Genomic DNA, 12,690 nt, shown 5'->3' with positions numbered 1-12,690 from the left:
TCTCTCTCTCTTTCACACATACACACACAATTGCAGTTACTAACACAGACTATTCCCTATAAAATCAAAATCACACTCAACCATTTCCTGAAGGAGAAAATGCCAAATTCAAATCACATCATTTCTATATTTAGCTTCAAGTCCAGAACCACTAGATAATATAGATTATTTTTGCACTTATTTCATATTTGTCTTTCCTTATTCTATAAACTCTGGCTTAAATTGTAAATACCTCAAATAAACTCTATACTCTGTAGATATCAGTGAAAGAAAGAAAATTAAAAAAAATAAAAATATCTCTACCAAGGAAGAGATATAAGTAATTGCATTATTCCTTGTTTCCTCTACTACAACAGGTAATAATAGCTGTTAAAACTCCTTACATCCACTAACCATTTCATGTTTGCTCTGATTGACAACTCTTTTTTTTATCATTTTGGTGATGAAATATCAGAATTTTTGTAGAGATCCCTGTTTTCCATTAGCTTTTAATATTTGAATAAAACCTACTAAAATTCATAGAAATTGTAATCCAGTCCCCTTCCACTCCACTTAGAGAAACTATATGTGGGAAGTAGGGAAAGAATTTCTATCTTGATATTCGTCAAGACACCATTCACTGGGTATAAGAGAATAAGCAAGGACAAACTGGCCCAAAGTGTTAAGTTGGTGGTTCCCATAATATAAATATCAGAAGGCATAGAATAGGAGCACAGATAATACAACTCTAAAGTTGCATGAATCTCTAAAATCCTATGGACAGAGCACAAAAGAGTGTACACCAATACACACCTGTTCATATACACAAGTTTTTAAAGCTTTTATTTATTTATTTATTCATGAGAGACACACGGAAAGAGGCAGAGACATAGGCAGAGGGAGAAGCCGACTCCTTGCGGGGAGCCGGATGTAGGTCTCCACCCCATCACTCCAGGATAATACCTAGATGCTCAACCACTGAGCCACCCACGCATCCCATGCACACACTTATTGATACAATACTTCCTAAGTTTATTTCTCTTTTTGTTTTCCCTTGGTATCTAGGTGCCTGGTAAACTCCTTAAGTTGCAGCCTATCCCAGCTAAGTTGATGGAAGCTAAAGGAAAGTCTTTACTCATGTTTCCATCAAAGCATTTACAGAAGGAATAACACATGACTTGCTGACTTGCAAGTATGAATCTGGACACCAGTGTCTTCACAGTCAGGAGCATCCTCATGAATCTGAGATTTCTCAAGTAATCAATTCTGTATAAAGAGATGGAGTTCTAAAGGTGTATAGAAAGATAATATATATGTGTGTGTAGAAAGAACATCACTTCTGATATATTTAATTAAATTGAAATTTTAAAATAAATTAAAAACATAAATTACACTTTAGACAACCTCAAAATTAGGAATAAAGTTAGTGGAGCAGATTAAAAGTAATATGAATGACTACTTCTCCTACTTCCTAATGTAGAAATTGTCTTTCTAAACCCAGCAATGGAGGCTTTGGAGCTCATCCTGTTTTTTGAGATTTAACCATGCTTAATGCATTTAAATTAGCAGTATGCTTATGCTGATATATATTACATCATCCAATCTATTAAAAAATTACATGCAAACAGGTTTGGGAAATGTTTTAAAAGAAATTTAAAAATAGCTCCGCAGGAACAAAAGATAACTGAGTTCCACAACTACCCACTGATTAGAAAATAGAAGTTTCCTGTATACCCTCAGATGGCTTTGCATACAGTTTTGATGAAAATGTCAGTAACTAATAACCAGCTAATCTCATACTAATGAATATATCTCCTTAGGAATAATTGACCTTAAAACTAACTTGAAAAGGGTTTTTTAAGAAGCAAATACGTAGTTCAGCAATGATTTAAACTAATCATTGGAGAAATAACCAGAAAAAAACTTATAATTGATGTTATTTTAATTTGTGGGACAACTGTTTTAATATATCGTTAACTTTTAAATATACTATAAAATTTTATTAATTCTCTATAAAGCCAGTGGATATATGAAAATTCAAGCAAAATATTGACTATTAAATGTTTATAAAAGAATTCACAGGGATCCCTGGGTGGCGCAGCGGTTTGGCGCCTGCCTTTGGCCCAGGGTGCGATCCTGGAGACCCGGGATCGAATCCCACATCGGGCTCCCGGTGCATGGAGCCTGCTTCTCCCTCTGCCTATGTCTCTGCCTCTCTCTCTTTGTGTGACTATCATAAAAAAAAAAAAAAAATTCACATCATATACTACCTCTTATTGTAGAGCTCTAAACTATTTTTGGACTTCTCCAAATTATGAATAAGTATATACTAGAAAAATATTAGGTTTTTCTAGTGTGGACAATAGATGAAATTACTATATTTGAAGAGATGACTAGAATACTCCCTACCCACTCAACTATGACCCATAAATTGCTCTGAATGATAAATCAGATGCTTTAAACCCACACTTCATTATCATTTCAAATGTGCTTCTTTCAAATAAGTTAATAAGAGTTGTAGAATATACTGGTCAGGGCCAGAAACAAGTGACCTGAGGACTGTGGCTGTCAGGGGTCCACCTGATTGCCTAACAGCTACTGGGATCAGATGTCGCCTGTCCTGAACGCAGCGTTCACACCAGTGTGCTACTGCAAGAACTGAGAAGTTTTGCTCTAAATCACAGAGAAATCTGACAAGTACTATGTAAGACCAGAAATGTCAAAATGCTTTCAAACAGGTAACAGAAATCCTGACTCTTATTTTGTTTTAACAATAAATAAATTCTGATATCATGTACTAAAGAATGAAGTATTTCATATTGTCTTTTTTTTTTCCTGATAAGAAAAACTGGTGCAGCATGTTTTGTTATTCATATGTGGAAAGGAGACAGGAAATTGTGTTCCAATAATGGAACACAGGTCCATTTCTTGATCTGATTAGGCCAGATTAGGTCACCTGCTCACCCATGAATCATTATTAATCTGGGAGCAATGCCGTGAACTGTATGATGCAAATCTGGCTTCCTATGGTATCTTTGAGCTAACAATGGGAAAGGGCTTATCCATCTCTGCCCTTTGGATGGGATGAAATTCCCCTGATTCATTGATGCTGGATAAAGAGGGGATAATACCAGGATTCTATATAGAAATAGTAAGAGGAATGGATGGATGAATAACTAACTAGTGTTGATCTGCTATTAAATGAAGATAACAATTCATTGTTTCTACTGTGATGGCTCTGAAATAGAACACATTAGGTTTTCTTTATTTTGATTCTATATTTGCTGAAAACAGATAAAAAAATTAAATATCCTACAGTTTGGCCATTCCATGATTTTGTTCACTTAATCTCTTTGATTAGTTACTTTTCAAATGTCTATAGTTTCCTTAGAAAATTAATCATTTTGTAACTTCAAACACATGAAGCTATTATGGTTTTCTCCTAAAGGTATTTTCCTATCTTCTCTCTTTTTTTTCTTAACCCAAAACTGCTTTTCCTCAAAATAGTCACTTTTATAAACTTGTAACTTGTTAAGTATGATGTCTTTATTAACACTAGATTCTAGCACAATTTAAAATATACATGTATATTATTTATAAGCAATGGGTGATATTGTTCCAACATAACCTTGAAAAAGTAGGGAAAAAAAATTCGGTCTGAGTCCAGCAGCAGCCAAAGGAGCTCAGAAATAGTAATGTTAGTGCTAGCCTGGCAGACACAATTTACACGGAACTTAATCAAAATAAGATTAAAAGTCCATAGCAATTTCCTTGAGTGGCCAGTCAGATATCCCCATTACGGTCACCAACCAGTCTGCTCCAGGGGCCTATTTCAGAAATAAATTGGTTCGTAGATGAGCTGATGCAGAAGAAGAAAAAAAATGTTTTCTTGAGACTGTATCCTAAATTTTATCAAGTAATACAGGGAAACTTCAGAGTCTTTTTATTCTGAAATGTTCTTTTTTAAATTTGCTTTATACATTCTTAAATTTATTAATATTTTATTAAATATTAGTTTATGTAAGCTTATTGTTTGACTTTGTATAGGATTTATTAGGTGGCATTAAATACTTAATAAAAAAGTACAGCAATAACACATGGGAAATTGTGCAGAGAACAATTTTATTCAGTTATTAGAAGATTTGTGCACTGATTTTATTAATAATGCTTAGCAATCACAAACATTATATCATGCCAGAGAAATCTGAAAAAGATACCATTAACATAGAAGCCTTAAAAGGAAACTTTCAATCTGAGGGATATTTCTAGACATTTTCCTTAATGGGAGAATAGAAGTTTTATAAACGTATCAAATCACTGAAATTTTGGCCTCACCAAAAGATCCTTACATAAAGCAGTGATTTGTGGGAATAAGACTTGATTTGGGCAACATAAAAAAAATGTTAACAAGTAAATATACAATCAAGAAAAAAAAATTCAGATTTTATTTATTTATTTAAGAGAGAGAGATAGGACAACTGGGGGTGGGGGAGGAGCAGCGGGAGAGGGAGAGGGGGAAGCAGACTCTCCCCTGAGCAGGGAGCCCAGACGCAGGACCATGAGATCATGACCTGAGCTAAAGGCAGACAGCCAACTGAGCCACCCACATGCTCCAAGATAAAATTTACTCACATGACATTTTTTTTTCCAGGACAAGACATATTTCCATCAATTGCAAAAATAAATATGCTTAGTTCATTAAGTTATATGCTGAGCGGTAATAAATTAGTAGCAGAAATTGACTATGCCTTTTCAGTGACAATCTAAGTTTCTTAATAAAAATACCAATTCCCTGCTTATATTTACTATATGATTTATTTTTTTTTATTTTTTTTTATTTACTATATGATTTAATGCATTAGGCTAAAACATACAGTTATTTCTATGTTTTCAGGACATGTTCAACAAATCCCTCACTTGTACATTTTCTAACTGTCAAACATTTTAATCTCTTGATTAGAATATTTAATAAACATTTCTACAAATAATTTCAGACCTCAAAATTTCATAAAGATCAATCCTTCAATATTTAGACCTAAAAAGTAATCTCCAATGTCTATCAATTTCCAGATTTGAACTTTCCTCTTTATTGTTTACTCCTACACTTTATTTCTTACCTGGCTAAAGATGCTTCATGATATTATTATCAAGAAATGATTCAGTAGTAATTTATCTAGTTGTACTATTTTCACTTATCCATCCAAAGACACCCTTTGAATTGCTGCTAAGTGTATTTTAACTCAACAATATTTAACAGTAATTATTAACGTACAAAGCAGTAGGGCAGGTTCTATGAACAAGTGTCACTGAACAACTGATCAAAATATTTGCAGTAAAAGGAGGAAAAGAAGTCCTGTTATAAAGAAAAATATATTTAAAGACTATATGAGGCATAATCCATTTTGAATGCCTTCAACTCTATTCGCTAAACTATGAAAGTATCTTTTTAGTTTGAGTAATTATTTTCATATGTCAGTCCTTCTGAAAGAGATATTTGTTTTATTTTTTTTCTTTTGTGAGTCATGAACACTATGCAATTGTCCATACCTGTTGTGTCTGGCCTAAAGAGACTAATAATCACACAATAGTTTTTGCACTTTTTGGTCTGATGTTAGTGGGTGCTTTGAGGCAAAACTGAATGAGTTTCCAATAGCCAGTCCAAATTACAAGAAATACAGACACAAAATGCCTGGGGTTATCCTCAAATGAAGTTACATTTGAATTGCATCCAATATCCTTTATTACGATGTGGAAATGCTCAAAGCAAATACAATAGTTTCTCTTTGCCTCTGACACTTAAGTTCACAGTGTTAGGTTTAAATATAACTTTTGTAATGGCTACTTCACTGAGGAAACTTGAAAAAGATTTCATGCAGAATGACAATTTTCTGTAATAACCTATTAGAGTTTTGTTTGTAGGGCAAAACCGGGATCTCAATATAATATGAATTGAATAACAAAATTTTATCAATTGAGATTCCACTCATAAGCTATTTAAGTTGTTCAGGTTAAAAAATTTCATATTAGCATTAAATTTAAAGCATAGACATGCTGGAGGAGAAATAATAAAAATATCTTTAGAGAATAAACTGTTTTCAATATCCAAGTATTAGATGCCACATCACTTGTGTGATCATTATAAATAAAAACACACATTTGTGTCATATTTTAATATATTAATACATATCCACAAACATTTATTATTGTCTTCATAGGTAATTCATGTGCTTGGTAGCTTAATGCATGTAGTTAAAAGGACATAGTTATTAGTTTCAGACAAAATTATTTCCAATTCTGGCTTTGTAACTTGACAGCTATATAAACTTGATTAAATTACTTAATTTGAATTTCAGATTCCATTCTTATGAAGTAATAATAATATTGACTTCCTTTTAAAATCTATGAGTAGATTATAAACAATGTGTTTGAAGTCTTTGGCAATATTCATCTGTAAACAAATGACTGCTATTAAACATCATTCCTAGACTGGTTCTAGTTTCAAAGACACTTAAGAAAAAAAAAAAAAAAAAACAGGATCTGTTTAAATAAAATTAACAGTATGCTTTTTTTCACTTATACTGATTGGTTTCTTTGTCAATTAGTCTGAATTAGCTAAGGGTTACTGGTTTATACAGCACATTTAGATAATAAAATAATTACGCACATTTATATTATAAATCAATCTTTCTGATCACTTCAAATTGAGCAAAATTAAACCAAAATTCTATGTCAGAAGAATTCACTTTTAACCAGCAAAGACTAGACTATGAGTTAATTGTGATCATGACAGAGACTGTCTCAGGGGAGAGGATACCATGTATGTCAAACGGCTGGGAAATCTTATTTCATTCCCTGAAAGATATTTTTGCTCATCAAATAATACTGAGTGAATGCTAAGGGCTGTCTGATTATCCACATCTATTTCTCTGATAATTTCTTTTAGAATTCCCTCCCCCATAGACTGAGGAAATTAAAACCATCACTAACATCTACTTTTAGCTCAAAACTCTGCTTATAGACATTTCCCATGATTTACTGACAAAATGAAAGCATTTAGAAGAGAACTCTCTAATATTCCTATTCACACATCTATCACCTTCTTTAAATCTGTACTCCCCACCCACCCACTAACATTGTCATTCTTGTTATGATAAGTTAGCTCTCCTTGCTTTATTCCAAGGCTTTCTCTCCTACTTGTACATTGGACAATGTTTTCTCTTGCTTTATTGAAGTATTCCATCCATAAATCATTCTTTATTCTGATTACAAGTTTTATACTTCCTTCACCCCATGTTGACATGGAACCTTCCAGCATTAACCCCATTCTTTGCTCTAGTCTTTTTTCTACAGGGTTTTCTATTATTGCTGATTCTACTTCTCTTTTAATTTCTCCTAACATTCTAGTCACTTTTTAAATTCTACTACTTCAGTAAAACTAACATTGGTAAGATTACCAACACTGCCCATTTTACCAAACTTACTAGTCAATTTTTACTTTTTATTGTTTTCAATCTTTCTACAGAAAAAAAAAATTAGCAGAATATACCACTCCCTCTTTGCAATTATTGCTTTACTGGACTTCCCAGACTCTACACTGTTCTCTGTCTCTCTCTCTCTCTCTCTCTCAATATCAATGTCTATTCCTTTTGAGTCTCATATTTATCCATCTTTATCCTTTATCCTATATGAAATACATACACTGAAGTATCCAAGAAACAGATTCTTAAGTTATCTTCTCTTCCCTTCGTGTATTCAATTTAGGTGGACTTGAGAGTCATTAATCTTTAATATTCTAGATTAACCAATGACTCTCAAATGTATGCCCTCTCCTGTGATGTCCACATTCTCATTAAAAAAGTCTTTTGAACATTAGAAATTAAATGTCTAATATACATCTCATTATAATTTTTGACCCCTTAATCCATTCCTTCCCATTCTTCATAAAATGCTACTAACATTTAATTAGTTGCTGAGTAAATGTCATTCCATGAGGGTAAGAATTTTGTCAAAGTTGTGTATTACATTATCCCTCACAACTGACAGAAATACCCAAATAGAGTAGCTACTCATTAATGGGAGCAGAAAGGTAGATAGCCAGGAAGGAAAGAAGAATTATATTAAATTGAATGAAGGGTTAAATGAAGGAAGATTATCCAAAACTACGATAGGCTATATAACATGTCTAATGAAGCACATCTATTAATAGCCATTATAGATTTAATCCAAAATTGGCCAAACACAAAAGCCACTTTTCATTCATTTTCTCTGACTCTCAAGTTAGTACAATGTAAAATTAGTCAGTAGCTTGGATCTCTTTGCTCTGCCTCTAGTAGTGGGTGGACAAGCGCGCTTTCTATCATAATTCCACTCTCCAAGGCCAATGGGAACTTTTTACACATTTAAGGTCTGCATACCATTTAAGAAGATTAAAAATGGAACTGAGAAACTTTCACATAGATATATCAATATAAATAGAAGAATAAATGGAAAATAGAAAAAAAAAGGTAAAAATCTCACATGTTCTTTTCAGAAATACAGCAGATTTTTATGTAAGTATGGGATACATTAATCACATCAAATAGTAGTTGTAAATAGACTTTTTACTCATCAGCGTTGTATTGAATCACCTATCAACTGGCTGTTAACCTTCTCAAAGAAACATTTGAAGACTCCAATTTGCCCTTGTTAAAATATTTAGTTCTATAGACTGTTCTATGACAGAATAATTTCAAAAACATATGATTGACATGGTGTGTTCAATACTTTATATTCAGTAAACATGACCTACAAAGATGTTTCTTAAGGTATACTGTGTCTCAAATTGCCTGTTTTTGTTATAAGGGACTTACTATTACAGAGTTAATTTTTGCAATTTTTATTTTTATTTTTTTAAATACTCTTAAGGCATTTATTTATTAAAAAGTTCTCTGCCAAGATTTCACATTAGCTTAAAATTCAAATCAGTCTTTACATTTCTCTACTGAGGACTGCACCTCAGTATATACCTAAAAGCAGCGAGTGTTACGAGCATCCACACAGTGAGCCCCCTGGTCAGCTTCTCTGTTCCCCAGGTGACCCAACTAGAAGTTAATACTGCTCTGCTACAGGGTTAAAGCTCCTAACTCAAACTCATTGGAAAAGGGGTGAAACTTCTGCAAAGTGCACTTTAAGAAGAGGTACTGTTTGCTCATGAAAAGAAACCAGTGAGTCCTCTAAGAATAATAAAAGGGGGTATTTTACAGTCAAGCACATGATTTGGAATGAAGAATTCAGATGTTGCTCTGCTGGTCCAGTCTGTTAATACACTTCTTGTTCCTCCTGTGGGCCCCCCTTTCATCAGTTATCACAAAGCCTTCATCTGTGGCATAGAGAATGTCTAGGATCCTCTGCAATACAGGACGGGCACTGAGGGGGGCACTTGATGGGATGAGCGCTGGATGTTATGCTATATGTTGGCAAATTGAACTCCAATAAAAAAATAAAAAAATAAATAAAAAATAAAAATACAGGGTTGTTTTCCCCTTCGTTCTCCTGGCAAATCAATTCAATGTTTTTTAGCTTTCCAAAGTAGAAATCTCTCTCTTTCTCCAAGTCTTGGACGGTAAGTTTCCATACATTCACCTGCTGCATCAATTCAGCTGCTTCATCATCCCGTTGCCCACACTAGGATTCTTTCGCACCACACCCGGGCCAGCCTTTAGGGTTGCAGTAGTTCTGTGTGTTGCAGTGGGCCTCTGTGGAACTGCACTGCTAGAGCTGAGAGGTTTCTTCGGGTTGTTCAGAGCTGGAGCAACAAGGGAGGGAGCCACTGCAGTGTCTTGACCTTGTCTGGCAGCTACAGGGTCACAGTCTTTTCCATCATAGTTTGCATCAAAAAACTTCTTGAACCACTGAACAAATTCAAAATTGTCCTGAAACTTTCCTTTTACTAATTTGTCCACAGGACTTATTTTGTCAACACCCATTCTCTTAAAACCTGCTTGTAGTATTTTGAGGTTCTGGATGTATTCATGCTCTAGTTTAGCCTGGAATTTCACTTTCTTCAAGGCAGTGGAGCCAGGGAATAGCATGTCCATGAACTGACAATAGGCAGCCCCTGAGCACAACTGTTCAATCTTTGTCAGATTCAGCTGCAGAGACTCATTGATCCAGGCCAGCATATCATGTTGACTTAGGTTAACACTGGTGACAGACGTTGAGTATAAGTTCACTGCCATCCTCGGCTCTTGGCGGGACCATGTCCACTGCCTGTGCCCGGCTTCTGCTCCGTCTTTGTCTAGTTCTGCAATTTTTATTTATTTTTATTTATTTTTATTTATTTATGATAGTCACAGAGAGAGAGAGAGGGGCGCAGAGACACAGGCAGAGGGAGAAGCAGGCTCCATGCACCGGGAGCCCGATGTGGGATTTGATTCCGGGTCTCCAGGATCGAGCCCTGGGCCAAAGGCAGGCGCCAAACTGCTGCGCCACCCAGGGATCCCCTAGTTCTGCAATTTTTAAAAGTAAAATTTATTAGATTCCTTTTATAGGTAATTCAGGTTTTTTATAGTTACTCAAACATAGATATTTTTTATTTTTTATTATTTTTAAATAATTTATTTATTCATGAGAGAGAGAGAGAGAGAGAGAGAGAGACAGAAACAGGCAGAGGGAGAAGCAGGCTCTCTGCAGGGAGCCCAATGTAGGACTGGATTCCAGACCCTGGGATCACACCCTGAGCCAAAGGCAGATGCTCAACCACTGAGCCACCCAGGCATCACAAACATAGGCCTTTTTAAAGTCATATTTTAAAAAATGTATATCTGCTTGCTTTCTAGTTCAGTTGTAAAATGAATTTACCAGAAAAATGGCAATAATTCTTTGTTATAGATGTTCAATCATCTGAAATCACATACTGATTTCCACTTATTTTTCCAACTATGATTATATATAAATAGTTTTAAATTTTACTTTTAGAAGTAGCTCTTTTTGCCTTTTTAAAAAATTTTGTTTTTGTTTTGTTTTGTTTTGTTTTTTTGCTCCCTGGCTTAAGAATAGGTTCTTGTGTGAAATACTAAAAGACAAACATAGTCTCTAAGGCAAACTACAGTTCTTTGTCAATCAAAACATTTCCCCCTGAGGTTTTCATTTGTTATATGTGATTAATGTTTTACTGAGTGGCAATTTACCTGAAATGTTTCAAAGTTATGTGACCATTTACACTCCCAAAACTATTTTTTGTCTTGTCTTAAATTTATATAAATCACTTATCTCTGTGGAATAATGTCATGTGACATGATCCCCTTATGAGATACTTAATTCTTCTGCTACATAGATTTTATACTTACTAATTCTTTTAAAAATAGTTTCTATACTATAGTATAATATGTAACAATGTAGAAAAATAACAAGTGTATGTGTGGTATGTATGGTAGAGTTGTTCAATAAATGACAGATATACACATGCACCTATGAAGACAAGCCCAGCTATAACTCCCAAAAAGCAACAGACACTGCTATACATATCTAATATTACCACTGACAATCTGACCAATTTTATAGCTGAGTTCATTGCAAATGGAGTTTAGGAGAGCAAAGTGTGTAGAACCAGAAAATAATGACCAAATATAAGACATTATTCAACAAATTTATGCCAATTACTTCAATGACCATTTTGTTTTCTACTTAATTTTTCTTTTTTCACATATTCATTTAATGTTTTAGATCTTGAAAAAGCAAATTTTTTTTTGAAAAAGCAAATTAAACATGATTTGAAATAATGGTAAATATCAATTTCAAGTTAATGAAAACAAAATAGCACTTGTTTTAATTGTTAGGATTCTTATTAGGCCTGAAGAAATATGTAATTGAAAATAGTGTCTAAAAATGAGAAACGTTTTTTATTTTTTTCTTTTACTTCTTTTTTTCAAAGCTGCATACAAAAAAGTTCTGTTGTTATTGATATCTCAGTGTTATTTTTCTGTCAGTTCACTTGCTGTATTAAGTAAAGATCATTGGTTACTGAAGAATTGGAAAATAAAGGATCATCCCTATTAGGTAATTTAACAAGTGAATGCTCACTTCTAATACTTGACTCAGTGAATATATGGGCTTTTAAAAAAGAAAGACCATTTCATCAGTTGCTTATTTTTATTTATATATACTCTCTACTGATGAAGTTTTTCAGAGAAATAATTACATTTCTGCGGCACCTAAGTAGCTCAGTTGGTTAAAGTATCCAATTCTTGATTTCGGTCCATGTCATGATCTCAGGGTCCTGGAATCAAACCCTGCATAGGGATGAGCTCGTGGCCAGGAATCTGTTTTAGGATTCTCTCTCCCTCCACCCCTCCCACCTCTCTCTCCTTCTCTAAAATTAATAATTTTTTTTTTAAAGAGAGAATTTTCTAAACAAAGTCAGACTTTTCCACATCTTGAAAGAGTACATTAGTCAAATAAAACAATGGTAAATGAGCAAACTCTGGTATAATTTCCACATTTGGGCACTTAATGCAATTAAGTGATAAAGAAGGCAGGACCCCATCCCATTGGTCTCTCATTTTCCCACTTTACTTCTCTGCTTTTTCCTTGACTTCTGGTAAAATATTCAGTCTTATTTATAATATTGCTATTTATTTCCTTCACATTTGCATTCAAAACAGGAAGAACTTTTGAAATAGCTTCCCAATCCCTGTTCAACAACTGTACTATATTACCTGATCCCTGGCAGAG

General features: G+C 33.9%; 1 pseudogene; it reads right to left on the bottom strand.

Moving 5' to 3' along the window:
- Window positions 1-9,276: 9,276 nt before the first annotated feature.
- LOC144291900 (microtubule-associated protein RP/EB family member 1-like) lies at window positions 9,277-10,196 on the bottom strand (annotated as a pseudogene).
- Between the last annotated feature and the right edge of the window lie 2,494 nt (window positions 10,197-12,690).

This window comes from Canis aureus, chromosome 20 (genome assembly GCF_053574225.1).
Source record: "Canis aureus isolate CA01 chromosome 20, VMU_Caureus_v.1.0, whole genome shotgun sequence".
NCBI classification, from domain to species: Eukaryota; Metazoa; Chordata; class Mammalia; order Carnivora; family Canidae; genus Canis; species Canis aureus.
This window is presented reverse-complemented; position numbering and strand designations above follow the sequence as displayed.